At 37.8% G+C, this 20,576-nt stretch overlaps 1 protein-coding gene across 1 annotated transcript in view; it reads right to left on the bottom strand.

The window, feature by feature from the left end:
* The window catches only part of TRHDE (thyrotropin releasing hormone degrading enzyme), a 5,519,112-nt gene that overhangs the window by 2,236,649 nt on the left and 3,261,887 nt on the right, over positions 1–20,576 (bottom strand). The window lies entirely within an intron of this gene.

Below are 20,576 nucleotides of genomic sequence, written 5' to 3'. Positions count from 1 at the left end.
AAAGCGTACAATAAGCTGTTTGCATAAGTGTGCACACCCTTAAACTAATACATTGTTGAAGCACCTTTTGATTTAATTACAGCATTCAGTCTTCTTGGGTAGGAGTCTATCAGCATGGCTCATTTTGACTTGGCAATACTTGCCCACACTTCCTTGCAAAAGTGCTCCAAATCTGTCAGATTGCAAGGGCATCTCTTGTGCACAGCCCTCTTCATGTCACCCCACACATTTTTCTATTGCATTTACGTCTGGGCTTTGGCTGGGCCATTCCAAAACTTTAATTTTCTTCTGGTAAAGACATTCTTTTGTTTATTTGGATGTATGCATTGTCGTGTTGAAAGGTGAAATTCCTCTTTATCTTCGGCTTTCTAGCAGATGCCTGAAGAGTTTGGGCCAAAAGTGGCTGATATTTGGAAATGTTCATAATTCCCCCCACCTTGACTAAAGCCCCAGTTCCACCTGACAAAAAGCAACCCTAAAGCATGATACTGCCACCACCATGTTTCACCATGGCGATGGTGTTCTTTTAGTGATGCGACCTGCTGTTTTTGCGCCAAATATACCTTTTGGAATTTTGGCCAAAAAGTTCAACCTTGGTCTCAACAGACCATAACACATTTTTCCACATGCTTTTGGGAGACTTGATGTATTGTTTTGCAAATTTTAGCTGGGCCTGGATGTTTTTCTGTTTAAGAAAAGTCTTCCACCTTGCAACCCTACCCCATAGCCCAGACATATGGAGATTAAGGGAGATTGTTGTCACATGTAATACACAACCAGTACTTACCAGAAATTCCTGCAGCTCCTTCAGTGTTGCTGTAGGTCTCTTGGCAGCCTCACTAACCAGTTTTCATCTTGTCTTTTCATCAGTTTTGGAGAGAAATCCAGTTCTTTGCAACATCATTGTTGTCCCATATTTTCTCCACTTTTTTGTTCCATGGTATATCCAATGCTGTGGAAAATTTTTTGTACCCTTCTCCTGGCTGATACCTTTCAACAATGAGACCCGTTTGATGCTTTGTAAGCTCTCTGTGAACCATGGATTTTGCTGTAGCAGGCAACTAAGTAAATGCCAGGAAAATCCTACTAGGACAGCTGAACTTTATATGGGGTTAGAGTATCTTTAATTGATGGCAGGTGTGTACCCAAGAAGACTGAATGCTGTAATTAAATCAAAAGGTGCTTCAACAAAGTATTAGCTTAAGGGTGTGCACACTTATGCAAAGAGCTTATTGTATTTTTTTTTTTTTTTATATTTTTTCCTCTAACAGATTTTTCTGTTTTTCAATTGAATTGTACATGTTATAGGTCACATTAAAGATGGGAAAAGTTTTGAAATGATTTATTGTGGCCTCATTTTTTATATATCACAAAAGCCTGGCATTTTAATGGGGTGTGTAAACTTTTTATATCCATTGTATTTATACTATTGGTGCTCTCTAAAACCAAAAATACTACTTTCATGGGTCCTGCTGTTTTACCTGTAAACCTAATAAATAGAACCAAACAGGACCTAGTGTAGCCCCTCCTTATATTGTTTAACCAAGCATGAACTATTGTAGCTCCTCCTTATATTGTTTAACCAAGCATGACCTAGTGTATCCTTATATTGTTTAACCAAACATGACCTAGTGCAGCTTCTCCTTATACTGTTAACCAAACATGATCTAGTGCATCCTTATATTGTTTAACCAAACATGACCTAGTGTAGCTCCTCCTTATACTGTTAACCAAACATGAACTAGTGTAGCTCCTCCTTATACTGTTTAACCAAACATGACCTAGTGTATCCTTATATTGTTTAACCAAACGTGACCTAGTGTATCTCCTCCTTATTCTGTTTAACTAAACATGACCTAGTGTATCCTTATATTGTTTAACCAAACATGACCTAGTGTAGCTCCTCCTTATATTGTTTAACCAAACATGACCTAGTATATCTCCTCCTTATATTGTTTACCTATAAGCTTTTTCCTCAGTGAAGGATGAATTATAGTCTAGCAATGCTATAAACTGAGCCAAGAAACTATAAACCTATTAGCCTGACTAGTGTAATCTGCAAAGCCATGGAACACATCATATATGACTTGATAAACCATAGTAATCCTGCCTATGGAATTTAGTTGACTTTTTCAAAATAGTCACACATGTTGTTGACAGCAGATATTCTCTTCACATTGCTTATTTGGACCTGGCTAAACTATATGATACATTACCCTTTGTTGGCATCCTTAACAAGCTAAGTGCCTTAAAAGTAGATCCACACATGGTGAGTTGGATAGCCATAGGACTGAAAGATAGAACACATATTGTTAAGGTGGCAGGTATCTCTTCAAAAAGTATAAAACGACTACAACCCTTTTCAAAATTATTAGAAAAATTAGTTCATAAGCAATTATTAAACTAATACATAACCCAGTTCTCTCTTCAACCCGACACATCTTCCATCTTCATCACAGCACAACTGCTGCTTTGCTGAATGTTGCTAATAATATCAACACCCATACAATGTTGGAAACCTAGTCTTCAGCATCTTCTTAGACTTATCAAAAGATCTTGATGCTGTTTCCCTCTAGGAACTCTTACATGAACCATCATTCTTAGGGCTCAGAGTCTCTGCACTGCAATGGTTTCATAGCAACCTCTCAAACAGAGCACAAGCACAGAAATGGAAAATGATTTCATTCCCTTCATGGCAGTAACTATTGATGTCCCACAAAGATCTATATTAGGCCTCAAACTTTTCAGCATATTCATCAGTCACCTCTACACTGCTGCAAAAATGCTACCCGAGTTCAATATGCTGATGGCTTAGCCCAAATCTGATTTGCCAATTCTCTCTCTAAATTCCAAGACCTTACATAATGATCATTCTTACTGATTGAAAGATAGCTAAATAATTTACATCTACTTCTAAATCCCAAAACACAAACTTACTGTTCTTTGCTCAAAAACACATCTCTCCCAGTACAACACTATCCACCATCTCATCTACCAGAAACATCATGAGAAAACAAGCAAACCACACAAAATCACTGGGTGTCATAATAGATGAGCAGTTGAAATATCATCATGTATCACATGTGGTTCAAAAAATCATCAAAAACTAGGATAGAGGAATCTACCTCTACAGAGAAACCAATCACAAGTGGAATCCCTCAACAGTAGGCTTACCACCTGTCCAACTCTGCGAGGAACAGTCCCTCTTTGTACAGTTGTGTCCTGCAAAAAAGTTGAAAAAATGCCAAATGTCCTGAGATTTTTAGGACAAAAATATTTCCTATATTTTATGTAGCAGTTGTATAAAACAGTTATTCTGTATCTGAAACACCTAAACGGTATAAGAAACAGAATAAGCAACTAAAATGCTACAAGAATAAGCTTTTATTTAGGCAAAAAAGTTAAGTTCTGTCCTTTGTACTGGCCGTGGGTATGTTTTGCCCTGCAAAATCTGATGCTTGTACCAAAAATGTTCCACTTTGGGCATTTGAAAAGGTGGCAACCCTACTCAACAGTCAACTCTGGAGTCACTCCTTTTTGGAATCTGCTTCTCTAAAATCAAGGCCAATGTCAAGGTTCTATGGCTGACTAAGTTTTCAGATGATTGCAATCTAGGCACAGTTAAGAATCCCCCAAGAGCACCAACACCACCAAGAAGCCCTGACGCAGACTAATAAATGGTGATGCAGCCACTGTCTAAAACTCAGTGTAAAAATGCATGACAGTATCCTTTGGGAAGATGGTTACCCCTTGTATTTACCACACTGATAATATACTCCTAAGAAAAGATCCAGCAGTCAGGGATTTGGGGACACATGTAGACAGTAACCTGGACTATAACTATCATGTGTTTACAGCAATAAGGAAAGTATTCCATGTCACACAACTTATAAGCAAGGACATGGCATCTAGGTGCAAGGATGTCACTGCTCTGCTGTACTTGGATTTCATCAGACCAGTCATTGAGTACAGCACCCCCTTTTGATATGTACCTGACCAGGCATATGCAACAACTGGGGCATTCACAGAGGTTCCTCAATAAAAAAAAAAGAATATAAGACATAAACAGCATGTCCTATGTGCATCAACTCAAATCCACTATCAATGTACTCAGTCTCCTACAGACTGCTTACAGACGATAAATTCCTGGCCTAAAAGCATCCCCTGAGCCCATTCTGATGGACCTGTTGCACATCCACAAAATAAAATAGCATCAGAATTACCCACTTTTGGGACCAAAACCTCATCTGCAAAATAAGACATGTTGGAGGGGCAGGTATGTGTCTAAGGACTGCCTGCTCTCTGCAGTAGGCTTCCATCGATGTGAAGCAGAGTTCTTTCATAACCCAATTCAAGAATAACTGGTCTGGCACCCATCTGTCTAGTAGAGTGAGACAGCTTGTAAATGCTTGACCACCTTGACCAAACCTACAGATAGCCCTTAAAATAACGCTAGAGTATCAACACCTGTCTGATACATTTAGTTAGCATGGCTGGGCTTAAAAGGGCCCCCTGAGGTCATTAGCCTACTAATCACCTATGAACATTGTACAGAGTAAAAACCCACCCTACAAATATAGCTAGAGGACACACAGGTTCTGCTTTCTTACTACCATCTCTCCACTATGCTGTCCCGATCGTCTCTAACTTTCCAGTCTCACAACTATCAAAACTTGAGCAATGTTATAATAAAATAGCTAGATATGCTGTAAACTGTAGCAATAGAACACACTAGTACCTAGTGCCTAGTACTCACAGAATTAAACTGGTTAGAACTACCACATCACCTAGCTCTTTATCCGCTAAAATACATAGACATTTCTATAAGAAAATTTCCCAGCCCTTAACAACATAATAAAATACTACTCCCCCAATAAAATTTTATGCCGTCAATAAAAAAAGATATCAATCAGTATAACCAAATCATTTAATACCGAGGTGATTCTATATTCAAAGTGTTCTAAACTATGGAACCACATCCCACTATCACTGAAAACCATTCAGAAAGTAAACTTATTTGAAACCCATCTAAAACTTCACCTGCCAAATCAATGGATCTGCTCCTGTACATCTCCGGGATAAATACCACTGTAATATTTAGCCTGCCATATCATCAAGCCAGTTCTTTTCACTTAATATTCTATGCCCCACAACCAGTCTTCACCAATACCAGAATAGCTTTAGTAGCATCTCTCAGCCATGTACATAGTTTTGTGACACTGTCCAGTGCTACATCTGAACTTTTAATATAAACCCTATGATAGCCATATATAATTCTCTCTGAACCCGCTTAACACTCCACCTCTTTACCACACCTAAACTAGTTGTGTCCCCCTTTCTACCCTATTGTGACTTCCCTCACATCCATTTCTTTGAATTTATAATCACTAATCAGATCTATTTCCTATTTGACAAACCCTCTAGTACACCCTGTCACCTGCTCCATATTCAATGCCTGCTAAATGCAAAAGTGCATTGTATACGGTAATCATTTCCTTTACTTCATATGAATATAATTAATAGTTGTGTGTGTAATTGCTAATGTATATTACTTAATGTGTGCTCATGCATATTACTCATATCACTGAATATCAGTTTATATTGTATAATGTACTATTGTCTTTATTTTATATGAATTTAATCTAGTTACAGATGTATGTTTAATTGTTAATGTCTGTTCATGCATATTACTGAATATCAGTTTATATTGTATAATGTACTAATTGTCTTTATTTTATATGAATTTAATCTAGTTACAGATGTATGTTTAATTGTTAATGTCTGTTCATGCATATTACTGAATATCAGTTTATATTGTATAATGTACTAATTGTCTTTATTTTATATGAATTTAATCTAGTTACAGATGTATGTTTAATTGTTAATGTCTGTTCATGCATATTACTGAATATCAGTTTATATTGTATAATGTACTAATTGTCTTTATTTTATATGAATTTAATCTAGTTACAGATGTATGTTTAATTGTTAATGTCTGTTCATGCATATTACTGAATACCAGTTTATATTGTATAATGTACTAATTGTCTTTATTTTATATGAATTTAATCTAGTTACAGATGTATGTTTAATTGTTAATGTCTGTTCATGCATATTACTGAATATCAGTTTATATTGTATAATGTACTAATTGTCTTTATTTTATATGAATTTAATCTAGTTACAGATGTATGTTTAATTGTTAATGTCTGTTCATGCATATTACTGAATATCAGTTTATATTGTATAATGTACTAATTGTCTTTATTTTATATGAATTGAATCTAGTTACAGATGTATGTTTAATTGTTAATGTCTGTTCATGCATATTACTGAATATCAGTTTATATTGTATAATGTACTAATTGTCTTTATTTTATATGAATGTAATCTAGTTACAGATGTATGTTTAATTGTTAATGTCTGTTCATGCATATTACTGAATATCAGTTTATATTGTATAATGTACTATTGTCTTTACTTTATATGAATTTAATCTAGTTACAGATGTATGTTTAATTGTTAATGTCTGTTCATGCATATTACTGAATATCAGTTTATATTGTATAATGTACTAATTGTGTTTATTTTATATGAATGTAATCTAGTTACAGATGTATGTTTAATTGTTAATGTCTGTTCATGCATATTACTGAATATCAGTTTAAAAATGTTTGTAATATGCTCTAGCTTTTGTCCCAAGGCATCTCCTGAAAAGGGTTTTTACTTAAACACAGTCAGTTAAACCCGCATGGAAAAAAATGATAAATAAAGTAAAAGTTAAGGGAATTACTTGTGCACCCCAGGGATCATTACTATGACCCCTCCTTTTCATTATCTACTTTTCTGATCGTCAGATCAACAATCAGCTATTTTGGTTAACTACGTTTGCATAAAACTCCAAACTGAGTCTTATTGTATATATCCATCTGGTACCAATTTATCACAGCAGGAACTAAACCTTATAAACAAGTGCTGTATGAAAAAAAGTCTAAAATTAAAACCAAAAAATATAGTATTGTCACACTCGGCAAGTAACTCACTCCCTTAGTCTACAATATTGCTTCTACTCTACTCCAAAATTATAGCGTAATCAGGGATCTTGGAAAATGGGTTGATAATTCCCTCTCCTTGGACACAGCAGCAGTAGTCCAAAAAGTCCTTCTGTTTATCAGAACTAATATCTAAAGGCATATCATCCAGGTCAAAAAAAGTTATCATTATGGAACCTTAATTAGCCCAATTACTGAGTAAAATGCCCCCTTCAAGATTTATGTTTTAGGCATATTAAGCATCTGGAAAGGCCCCATAGTCTCGTAATCCAGAAGATTATTGTCTTGAAGTCTCTGCTCTGCCAGGAAAGGCTCAAAGTGCTATCCATTTTATTGGATTCTTTACGCTCTAACTTTGTGATCTATGCCTTCAGTTCCATGCCATTAAGGACCCCAACCTCCTTGATCTCCTTCCTGTATCTTCACAAGTCAAACAGCTCTATTAATACCAGAAATAGGGACTTAAACCTTCACTGGCACATAAAAAGATGCTGGAGAGACAGATTTATTATCCAATGTCTCTACTACCCCTGGAACAAATGTTCTGTGATCCAAGTTTACCCTTCATGTATGAGACTGCAGCATCTGCACCATATAAAGCAATATAACTTTTTTTGAGGTTTTAGAGCATGTGAGTTAGTCAAAACATTGATAAGTGGATGCCTGTTACATTGCATGGAGACATCAGATCATGGTTTGATTATATAAAACTCACCATACCAAAGACGTACTATGCCTAGTAACATCTGTGATGCACCGTGGGATATGCAGAGCACCATGCATGGACATTCACACATGAGGGTCTTGCATGATGCTAGATTGTGCCAGTTGTGAATTTATGGCAGCTCAGTGGCATAAGCACTGACACACTGTGCATCCTGCAGTCCTCCAAAATTCCAGTAATATATTTAAGGAGCATGCTGTGCAATGGTCCTTGTCTTATCACCTACCCCTCATCAAACATAATAGCACTCCAGAGTTCCAAAAACAAATAGTATGGCTGTAACAGATGTTTCATGAGAACATACAAGGGGCACTGAAATACACATTCTTTCTTGCACACATTGTGCAAGCTTGGCTGTCTATGATGATTTTCTTGCCTGAAACGGAAAGGTGCATCGGTGAGGTGCTGTGTCATGGTTGGCAGTCATGGTCAAAGGAAGGCATGCATACCACCAAATTGTGTTGTTTGTGATCAGTACCTCAGACCCTCAATAATCAGTTTCTGCAGCTAGTATGAATCTCTCTTGCTGAAGTCTGTAGATGTTTGCAGATTTGTTTACCAATTTTATGAATGACAGTAACAGCTCTAATGTCCCTCACTACTCTGCACTATACTAATGTATATGACTCATTCTGTTTGTGATCTTTACTGGACTCAACATGATGGTGGGCATGTGTAATGAAAATACTTGCTTGCTTGCTTATCACCATGATCAGTGCTGAGGGCCTTTTTGTAACTTATTTATACCTTCTTTTCAAAACCTATATAAGAGTGTGTGGGCAGTGCTACCTGTAAGCTGATGGAAGAAGAAAGGGGTGTGCAGTACTGTGAATACACCTGAAGCCAATGGAGCACTGAGTTGTACATTCAGCTATGTGTTGCCCAGTTCTCTGTGTAGTGAACCAGATGCACTGCTTAGAAATGTTATTCCCTGCACTGGAACAGGAATAGCACAATGAGTACTGTAGACATGCATTTATCATACCATGCTGAGTGTTTGTGCTCATGCATGCCACGAGAATGTTCACTGTGGCAGAATATCAAGCATGCAGATGCATGCTGCATTCATGCAGACCAAATGTGCTATGTACGTATGCAGAAGCTATGCCTCACACTTCATCTGCAGCATCCCTGTTAGATGTGTTTTGTGTATGTACGCATATCAGAATAAGTTTACAATCTCGTTAATGCCAGCACACCTGATTTTGATAAACCCCTGTTTGGATTGCTAGGCATAATACCTGTTTTGAATACTACAGCTAAAAGACTTACAAAATCCTATTCTGCTATACAGTGGTGGAGATGTGGAAATCTGTATCAGTGCAGAGCATGACAGGACATTGAGGGAAAGTAAATTACATGTTGGATAACCAAGTTCATAGGAATGCAGCTTGAGCAGCAGATTCTACTTTGTTAATTTTCTCACAGAGAGCAGGAAGTTGAGCACTAATTCCATGATAAAGAAGCCAAGCTAGGGATCAGTACAATAACCATTTGCAATGTCAAGACCAGCTGGAGCAAGTCCCAAAACACAGAGACCGACAGGCAGTGAAAACAGTCTTACATATACCAAGTCTGAGATGGACATTTCTTGGAATATTCTCTTTTCTTTGATGTATAGCAATCTCAGAGTTGGTATATGTAAGTTTGAGAATGGCAGCTTGGCCTACACATTGAGGGGTGTGGGGGGTTTGCCCTCTGTAGAAAAGATGCTCAAAGTAGAAGTGAGATGCTCAAGATACATTCTTCCCCTGTGATTTTGGTCTTTTTTTTTTTTTTTTTAGCTTATTGGCACAACATTTTGAGTGTTGTTATTCAGGTACAAGGAGAATCAATACCCATTTGTTTAATGTCTAGTGTGTAACTATCCAGCTGTTCCCCACAAGGTTGAATTGACACTGTACTAGGAATTTCTCCTCATCTTTGATGGTGTAACTTTGTATATATCTAAGCAGAGATGGTGGAGGTGCAACCTCCACATTAGGGGATGCAGCAGGGCTTGCCCCACTTCAAAAACTGCTTATGTGATGTTTTGCTTTCAAATATTGCTTTAACTCTTAAGAGTCTTTTGCTTACTTGTGATCACTGTGTGAGGCAATCACAAATCAGTTGAATAGTTTCAGGGAGCCTGTGATATGCGTGCTTTGAAACAGAACATGCAACAATGTCTCTAATAAAATCCTTTTCTCTCACATTAAAAGAAGTCTTTTGAACCTTTGAATGCAAATTGCATGCATCCTGCCAACAGTTTGATAATATCTGGCTTCTGCTTTCCCTTCCTTACCTATAGGAAAAAGGACTCTCATCTCAGAGGCATTTCAACAATCTTTCGCTGTCAGACAGAATTGATGCTGAATGCATCTGATATCAGGCAAAATGCATGCACCTTTTCTGCATCTGAGTAAGACAATGTGCTGGTTCAGTTCTACGTCAGATCATGGTGGGGAAGAAAACAGCATTAATTATTTTCCAGAAAAATCAGTCTCTTTAAGATCACAAGAAGTTCTTACCCATAATAGCAAGAATCTTTGATTTTATTTGAAATGCAAGTATACTTGACAGCAGTCAGGGATCTAAAAGTAGGACGTGGCAACTCTCTGTTAACATTTATGTATAAAGTGGAGGTGGTAGTTAAAGGGGTCTGGACATGCTTAAATGGAGAATTTCCCTATAGAACTGCAAGGGCAACCTATTCCAGTCAACAGGTTCACCAGCTAAGATGTCATCATCAATCAACAAGGCTGATACATGCACATAATCCACAGGATGCTTACCCACTAAGAAGACTCAGACTAGTAAACCATGTAAGAACAGTGAATTTAAGTTCTAGTTAAGAAACCAGACAGAAAAGATTGATTGATTCAACATCTGTGTAAAAGATACTCAACAACTGTGTTTTAATCTATTGATTTACTTTTAAGCTCCAAGACAAAAGCTGCAGAAACCTAAAGTCTACCCTCATGACCTACAGTGCTGTCATTTGGTCTGTGAGTTTGTTTTATTCATCTATGCTCAATGAAAGAATACCTTTATCTCATGTACCTGTTCTTCAGTTCTATGAATCATTAAACTAGCCTGCTGTCATGGGACATATCTGATAATCCTTAGTGATAAAGTCTTTTTTCACCCGTCAATAAACATGCTTTTAAAGCAATGAGCAAGCAGTGTACAAAGATCTTTCAGTTATTTTTTTCAATGTACAGATAGGACATAAGGTCACAAAATATAGAAAACAAGTGACTCTTTTACCTTTTAGTACAAGGTCAGGAAATATATTTTACCTCCAGCTTCTTGTTTAGCTGTGTTTTAAGAACCACATATATATTTTTTTTAAATTCCCAAATCTTCAGCATTGGAAAGCAATATTTTGTTGCTGTTGTTGTTTCTTTCGGCTTTTCCCGGTTAGGGGTCACCACAGCGGAACTCCGGTCCGCTGAGTGGCAGTAGATTTTTATGTGCCGCGTTCCCAGCCCTGATGCACAAGCTTCAATGAAGGTACGCCCATTCACGCATGTCTCTACACAGAAGATGCTGTAGCTGAGAATTGAACAGGGCAACGTCTATCTGTGAGGCGACAAACTAATTTTGTTTCAGCTTGGGTCTGATAGGCCCTGTTAAAGTCATACTTGCATTGTATAAATGACTTGGGTCAGGATTCAACTGCCACCGCAAAGCATAGTTGTAGATTAGTAGAGGCCCTGCAGTGCAAAAGGAGCACAGCTCATAGATGAAATCACAGTTCAGTCAATTTCTATCTCTGTGCACCAGTGGACACATAACTCATACTGTGGTAAGGAAGAACAGCAGAAGAATCTGCAGCAAAGCAAAATAGCTTATCTGTCTGCATAGTGTGCAAGGCAGTGAAATTAGTGTGGCAGCATAGTCAAGTTGGTGGGTCATAGCACTGAAGCTGCAATAGTGGTTGCACAAGGGAGTCATACAAAGGAAATCAAATTTACTATATGGAGATAAATGTCACACAGCTGGGCTGGTGGAAGGATCCCAAATCACAGGCATTATTAGAACTGTTAGAGCACTGTCAGACGTGAGGCACATATGCTGCCATTCACCAGTATGACTTCTGCATTTAAAATGCAGTCATACTCACCTGCACTTCAGTATAGCGATAAAATTAGTGGCAGATTATAGTAGAGGCAACTAGATGAGTGTCTGAGGCCTACTGCTTCAGGGGGGGCCATTGATTAAAAAAAAAAGTAAAATAAACTTTGCACCTATAGTGTGTCAAGTCTCTCTGAGTAAGTGTTCCAGCCCAGTTCAGCCAATCTGGCTTCTTACTCTGAAGAAGTATTCCATCCCACACACAATCATTTGTCATGCTTTGAATGAGTGTGTGTGTGTGTGTGTGTGTGTGTGTGTGTGTGTGTGTGTGTGTGTGTGTGTGTGTGTGTGTGTGTGTGTGTGTGTGTGTCCACATGAAATGCCTTTGTGAGGACTGAGCCCCTGTACAAGGACAAGGGAAAGTAGCTCTTAGTTTGGAGCCTTAATTCTCTGCACCAATAGGCAGTTTCTCATTAATAAGTTACTGTTGTAGGTTAAAGCTGTTGTTTCCTTCCTCTCCAAATTTCTTCTACTTTAGTCTGGCAGTTGGTGCAGAGAATTAAAGCTGTGAGTTGTAGTTTGTTTGTTAACCTCCTCAGCTCCATGCTTGTTGTGAAACCTTAACCAAGTCTCTTAACCAGACAGTGCTTTGTGGCAACTGGAAACTTGGACTAAAAGCTCCTCAATGGTCCTGTCAACTGCAAGCCTAGTAACTGCCTATGTACATGAGTAGTTATGCTGTAATGGAAGGAAATAGATTCTAGTAAACTGAAGCATCAACATAACAGCCAGGTTCTTTGAGGATGATTCTTGGTTTCTTTTTTTTTTTTAATAGTTGCATAAAAACAGTTATTCTGTATCTAAAATACCTAAATGGTATAAGAACAGAATTTTTTTTTTGAATGTTGACAATGGTTTATTAGCTGGAAATAAACTGGACAGCATAAAGTCTGTAAGTTTAAGGTTAATATTTTATTTATCAATACACATTGAATTTAGCTTGCTTTTTGCTGGCATGCAGGTGTGAAATGCACTGTGTTTTGAATACAACACTTTATCTTGCACTTAGTAAAGATTACCTGTCAATGAGCTGCTTTTTGTTAAGCAGAGTTTGATTTCCACAGTATTTGTGTTCTGCATGACTCTGAACAAGTTACTTCGACACTCAGTACTCCTAGACTGCTCCAGCAAAGGGGCACTTGTGTCCAATGGTCTGTCCCAAGCTAGTATCAAATGTGACACATATTTATCTTTTGACTTCTAGCACCCTTCCCATAGCCACTAATCAGTGCTTCACTGTGTGCTATATGATTATGAAGCCTAGCATATCGCCTGTAGATTAATGGGTTGCCAGATGCATTTTCACTAAAATGTGAGTTTCAAGGATAGAGAAGTTTACTGTTACACATAGTAAGTCTGTTTTAAATGTGAGAGTAGTATGTTTTTAGAAAATTGCTGTCAGTGTTTTTGCTGTAAAATCTGAAATAAAAGTTTTAAATGAAATCCAAGCCTTTGTGATAACTGTAGAAGTAAAGAAGAAAATAATATATACACTGACAGATATGAACAGTGTCTAATGGTAATTGAGGAGAGACAGCCAAGTAATGGGATGCTGGTTTGGCTGGCGGGGCCTGGTTCATTACCCTAAATAGGTTCCCCTTTGACCACTGTCTGGGACTGTTGACTCTGGAGGTTTATGCTGTAGTAAAAGGACATTATGAGCCATTCAGGTATGTCAGACTTATACTGAGTAATGACAGGGGTGATAGCTATTCTTAATGACAGGAAGACATAGGGAAGCAAAAAATGAGATGTAGGTGTTCTGCAGCATTTATATTGTCTTTAATTGTTTTGCTTTTTTCACTGTACTAAAGAATGAAATAATAATGCATTTACAAGCCTGGATTGTGCAATACAGTCTAAACATGATGCATTTTAGTGATGTAAGTTGAAGTACCTTTTTTACAGCCTCCAGTAATTGTGTATGGGTTGACATTTGTCAGGTCATGTAATCTGCATAATTCTGAGTGATGATCAGAACCATCTGATCTTCAGCATCCATTATACACTCTTTGCTGCACAGTATTGTGGTGCAGCCTTCTGTGCAAGATCAGACCGTAAAACATGTCTTCATTTAGTTAAAAAGCTGCTACTCTGTCTAGCTGTGTAGAGGACTAAAGCTTTGACTTGTCAATGAAATTTTTTTTGTGTGCCAAGTGTACAGGGTTTGAATCTTTCTCATTGTCTTTTGCCTGTTGTGTGACTTTCAGCAAGTCACTTAACCTGATGGTGCTTTCAGAAATTGGGAACTTGCCCTAGTTTACTTAAGGTTTTCCTGGATTGCAAAGCTAGTATTAACTATGAACCTGTGCGACATAAACCATTCCAGCCATTCACTATTATATATATGATCTAGCTCAGGAAATGTTATAGCAATATCAGCAAACCAATAGTTTAATGTAACATAGATCATTTATTCTTCAAGTGCAGTAGGACCTGCATTAGTAGATGAGTGTAGATATTTGTGGATTTTAATGGCAGTAGTTTCAGTGGCCTTTTATTATTAAAATGTTCTGAAATGGATACTTCTGTCATCATTGATTAATGCATTTTGATTTACTGCTTACGGGCAAAGTGTTCAAAACTACAAATTTAAAACACGCTCTAAAAATGTTGCTATATTATACAAGATATATAATTTAAAACAATCTGAAAGGTGAATTCAGAAGTTCGCAGGTTCATAAGCACATACTAAGAGAGGATCTTAAGAAGTCTAGCTTTACATTTCCATGACCTTTTTAGCCCTCATGTTTTCTGTATGCATAACTCAGAGCTGATCAGAATATTTACATTTTGTCTCTATCCCCATGGCACAAGGGTGGTAAACCAGGGGTTGAATTTGTAGACTCCCATCTATTGATCAAGATTACATTTTATTAGAGTGTGAGAAGTACTTTGCTTTATGTGGAGTGTAAGGCAGTTCCATAGAAGAAGTAGGTACTTACGTATCATCGCAACCAGATTTTTGCGGTTGCCAAATTCCTATATTCAATAGAAACAAGTGCATGAAACACTGTAAGGTGTTATTCAAAGTCCTTATTGCTGCTGAAAAAGTGTGGACTGGCTTCAGGAATGCAAACAATTTAAAAACATCCTCTTTCTATTTTTCCTGCATTACAGAGGCAATTTTGAATTGTCAGGGCTGCTATCATACTGACGAACTAAACATTTGGACTGTGAAGAACGGATCCTTCAGAGAAGAAAAACACAGACACAGGAAAAATGTTTTTCAGAAACTATTTCTTTTTAACAATTGGTAAACATATGTTCAGATCAAAATGAAAAAGCTGCAAAATGCCAGAAATGACAGGAAGAAGTGCATCATCAGGCAGTAAGATGGTTTCCGAAGTGTTCTTACTAGGTTTATTCAGTAACTGATTTGGAGTTTATCTTTAATAATTTAAAAACTATGGGCAGTGCTTCCCAAATGGGAACACCTTCTTAGCACCTTAAGTGAATGACACTAGTCTCTGTAAAGCATTAAATTACATACACTAAGAAAGGCAGTAATCCTTGGCCTTGACAGACTGAAATTTTGCTAAGGCAACAGTGTGTATTTTGTGAGTCACTTTCCCTTTACTAACATTGTAATGAGAAATGCAGCTATTGTAAATTGGGCTTTCAGAAGCAATGAGGTGCGTCACCCAGAAGTACAAAGTTTCACACTTACTCCTTTTCCTGGCTCATACCCACTGTGACAGACTAATGTTTACTTCTTTACAGATCCCTTTTTGGGTTAAGAAACCTGTTTCTGCACACACACATAATGAATTAGGGCAGCGTGAAAATCTGATTGCAATAATACGTAAGTACCAAGAGGTATTTTCTGCAATTTACAGCAATGGTAGATTCATAGGTAGGTACTAGGCTATCGGCCCAAAGGCCTGCATAAGCCTAGCTAATAAGGTTCCCTAGCTTTCGCCACCCAAGAAGGTTATTTTCCTGTACCCCTATCGAACAGAGTCACAGAAGTGATGCCCAGGCTGAATTTTCTATTTCCCATCCACTCATCAAGTTATTTCTTGAAGAGTGCTAATGAGGAACTCTGCTTGACATAGAGAGGTAGCTTGTTCCAAAGTATGGGTAGTCTCTGGGACAGGAATCTATCCCTTTAGCATGTCCTGTTTATTGTGGTTACAAGGTTTAGGTCCCTGGAGCATGCAGTTCAGAGGGACTGGGACTTCTTTAGGTGCAGCATGTCCAACAGCTCTGGGTTTGACATAGCTTTGTATGTTAGGCAGAGATCACCTTGAAGTAGGCGATATGCTACGGAGTACAGCTGGAGTTTTTTGAGACGGTCAGTGAAGGCCATCTGTTGGAGTCCAGTAATCTTCTTTGTGAGGTATTTTTGTGGCCTTTCAAGCTTTTGTAGATGTCTTGTGAGGTACATTCCAAAAGGGGCATTGTACTCAATAATGGGTCTAATGAGACCTGAGTAGAGGGGAACAATGACCTCTTTTCTCCTAGATGAGAAACCTTTCGTGATGAGGTGTGTTACGTAGAAGGATTTCCTGACTACTGTGGCAATGTGATTGTCAAAGGAGAGACTACTGTCCACCTTAGTCCCAAGGTCTCTTATCACACCTTTGGTGTTAAGTGGACTTCTGCCTATGTGATAGTTCATGGGTACCGAATTTTTACCAAAGGGGATGACAATGCACTTTTTGGCATTGAGCTTGAGGCCATGGCTCTGACACCAAGCATCAGTTTCAGTGAGGCCTTTCTGTAGGATGTCCACGTCGTTCAGGGACTCGACTATGGCACCTAATTTGCAGTCATCTGCGAACTTCATCAGCCACAGGCCCTCTGTTTTAGCCTGTACTTCTGCGAAGTAGATACTGAACAGGAGAGGACCCAAGACTGAACCCTGTGGTACTCCACTTGTCACAGGCTTGAAGTCAGATTTGGAGTCTGCAACTTTTAAAGTGTGGGTTTTGTCAGTGAACCAGTTAGCGACCCATCTTGTAACGTATGGATTTATACCTAGTTTAGTGAGTTTATCTATGATTCCAGAATGGGGGATGGTGTCAAAAGCCTTGGCAAGGTCAAGATAGGCTGTGTGAACTGCCTTATCCTCATCTACGGCTTTGGTGACTGCCTCAAAGAAGTCAATCAGGTTCAGGAGGCATGATCTGCCTTTCACAAACCCAAACTGGGTGGAGTACAGTTTGGAGGTTACCAATGTCTTTGTTTTTGAGTTCCATGATGATATGTTCTATGGCCTTTCAAACCAGGCTCATCAGACTAATAGGCTGGTAGTTCCCGGGGTCCATGGTGGCTCCCCCTTTGTGGAGTGGTATAACTGTTGCTGTGCACCATTCAGTGGGCACAAAGCCTGACGTGAGGTTGTGATTGAACATGGTGCTTAGGTTGGGAGCCAGTTCATTATGAAGTTCATGTAGAACACAGCCTGCGATGTTGTCTGGTCCCATGGATGCTGTGTTCTTGACTTTGGAGAGTGCAGTTTTTGCATGCTCAGTTGTGATTGCAGGGCCAATACATTCTTCCAGTATGGATATGGGTCCTTTAGGGGGTGAAGGTGGGGTAAAGTTGGCACTGAACCTATCAGCCAGGATGCTGGCGATATCAGTTGGTTCCGTAATTTTCTTTCCATTGTGCTGTAACTCAGAGCAGATCTAGGGGCTGCCACTGAAATTCCTGACATAGCTATAGAATGCTTTGTGCTTGTCCTTAGAGTCAGTGGCAATCTTGTTTTCATAGTTAGCTTTGGAGGATTTTATAAGGGATCTCAGCTTCTTACTGAGTCTGACTAGGGAGCCCCTCCACTCATGGGATTTTACTCTCTTTTGCAGCAGTTTCTTCCTTGTGTTGTAGAGTTTGTTTATAGCCCACCAACATGTTCTATTTCTGTAGCAAAAGAGATTGAAATCCCAGAGTGGGTGTACATACTAGTAGCCTATATGATACTGAGAAGAGAGGCAAGGCTTTGAGATGTTCTGCATATTTTTTGTGATTTAGGCTCTTTATTTATTCATTCATTTATTTATTTTAAGTGAGAAAGCACTGTGGTCACTCCAGTTGTGATGAGAGTTTGGACAGGTACAAACTGAAAAGGGCATTATATTCAAAGATCAGCCTTAGGAGTGTCTAATACACTGGAATAATTACATCTCCAGACCTGGACACCATGTTTTTTTATATAGAATGAAAAAGGACTTCCTCAGAATAGTTGATATGTTGTGATCAAAGGACTGTTCATTTTTGACATAGGTTCTCAGATCTCTCAGTACAGTCTTTAACTTTCAAATGTGCCCTGTGAATGGGATAGCTACAATAGAAGTCATGCTTGTGAAAGGATATGATTAAACATTTATTACAGTTTAGTACTGCTATATTGTCTTGACACAAGACTTCTTTAGGAAAGGCCCATTTGGAGGATTGTATTGTCCTCTGGGGAGTTTATCATGGTACCATACTTATAGCTGCTTGCAGACTTGTCAGCCATAAACCCTTAACATTTACTTTGACCTCTGAGAAGTAAATGCCAAAAAGGAATGCCTTAAGGACTGAACCCTGGTGTACACCACTAGTGGCAGGTCTTTTGCAGGAGGCAGAGCCACCCACCCTAATTTTCTGGGTTCTATTTGCTATCTAATGAGTTACATTAGGAGTTACACTTAGCTGGGAGAGTTATATATGATAACTGGGCATGATGTGGTGTTTAATACCTTTGGGATGTCTAGATTTGTGGTGTGCACTGATCTGCCCTCATCCCTTGCTTTGGAAACCTTCTCAAAAAAGTTGACCACATAAGTACGCAGGATCTGTCCCTGATGAATCTGAACTAGCTTGAGTTAAGAATATGTCCTAATTTATTAATTCCATAATAATCATATCCATAGCATTATAGTTCAGGCTCAAAACAACACATGCATTTATGGACCCATATACCTCTATATGGGTCTACTTCGACCCATTGACATTACACTTTACCAAAACTTAAATATGCAATTCCACTTCAGTGAAAATGCATTTAAATGAAAAATTACTTTTGTGAAACACAGTACACTGAATAAAAACAAAAAACATGCACACAAAAAAAAAATAAAACAAATGCATTTATGCAGGGAGGCAAGCCCTCCTGCACCCCCCACACCCCTGCTACTTATATATACTAATTCCGAGATCGCACTACAGTTGGGAAAAGGGAATATTCCCTTATCCTCACTGTACCATGATCTATAACAACTACTCAGTGTACTGAGTTTCACGAAAGTGCATTTATTTAAGTTTCGGTAAAGTGTAATTTTGATGGGTCGAAGTAGACCCATATATCTATATATATACATATATATATATATATATATATATATATATATATATATATATATATATATATATATATATATAAAATATAAAATGAAGGTTTTCCAGGTACAAATAAAAATTAAGAACCAAAACAAGAGTACTTGCACAGAAGAGGCAGCATTTGGCAACTTCATGAAGGCATGAAGTTGCCAAATGCTTGCCCTCTCTTCTTGCATATATATATATATATATATATATATATATATATATATATATATATATATATATATATATATATATATATATATATATATATATATATATATATATATATATATATATATATATATATATATATATATATATATATATATATATATATAAATATATATATAAATATATATAAATATATATATATATATATATATATATATATATATATATATACATATATATATATATATATATATATATATATATATATATATATATATGTCTATTCACAGTGACACAGATTATATGTATGTGTGCATGTATGCATTCTGTGTGTGTGTGTGTGTGTGTGTGTGTGTGTGTGTGTGTGTGTGTGTGTGCGTGCGTGCGTGCGTGCGTGCGTGTGTGTGTGTGTGTGTGTGTGCGTGTGTGTGTGTGTGTGTGTGTGTGTGTGTGTGTGTGTGTGTGTGTGTGTGTGTGTGTGTGTGTGTGTGTGTGTGTGTGTGTGTGTGTGTGTGTATCAGCTGTTTGAAATGGCGATCGTGGTACAGTGAGGATTGGAAAATTTACCCTTTTCTCACTGTAGTGCAATCTCAGAGTTGGTATATATACACGTTAGAGGTAGTTGGGGTGACGGAGGCTTGCCCCCCTGCAAAACTGCTGATACTTATTTACTGTAGGCTGTATTTAAATAGAGTAGTGTTCCTTTAAGTGAAGACTGAGGTTGTGGTAACTTGAAAAGTTTGATGTTTCGAGTTTGATTATTTTAAGATTTTTAGTAAATGGGTTTTTGCTATTATCATCTTGCTGTTCTATAATTCAAATATATGGGTCTTCAATGTTATTAAGTAGACCCATATACATACATATCTGTCTATATATATATATATGGTTGTAGCTTTGTTTCTATGTGAGCAGTTCTAACGTCTAATGCAGTATTCTAGGAACAATGAGTGTTTAGTGGCACTGTTTATGTGTCAGTGACTGCTCTCAGCTACTGGGACCTCTGTGTAGCACAGCTGTCTGTGAAGTAGCTCGTACTTGCTAAGATCAAGGCTGTTGGCATGGTTAGTAGCCATCTTCATCTAAGTAGTTCTACTGTTTGCACATTTACTATTAAATGGTGGGTTGGTTCCTGAAGTGTGCTCTAACATCTGTTCACAATTTGTTGTTTATCTGCATATGTTCTGCATACCAGC

Source organism: Protopterus annectens, chromosome 11.part0, assembly GCF_019279795.1.
Source record: "Protopterus annectens isolate FY-2018-M chromosome 11.part0, PAN1.0, whole genome shotgun sequence".
Classification (NCBI taxonomy): Eukaryota; Metazoa; Chordata; order Ceratodontiformes; family Protopteridae; genus Protopterus; species Protopterus annectens.
Note: the sequence above shows the minus strand (reverse complement) of the source record. Positions and strands in the feature narration are given on the sequence as shown.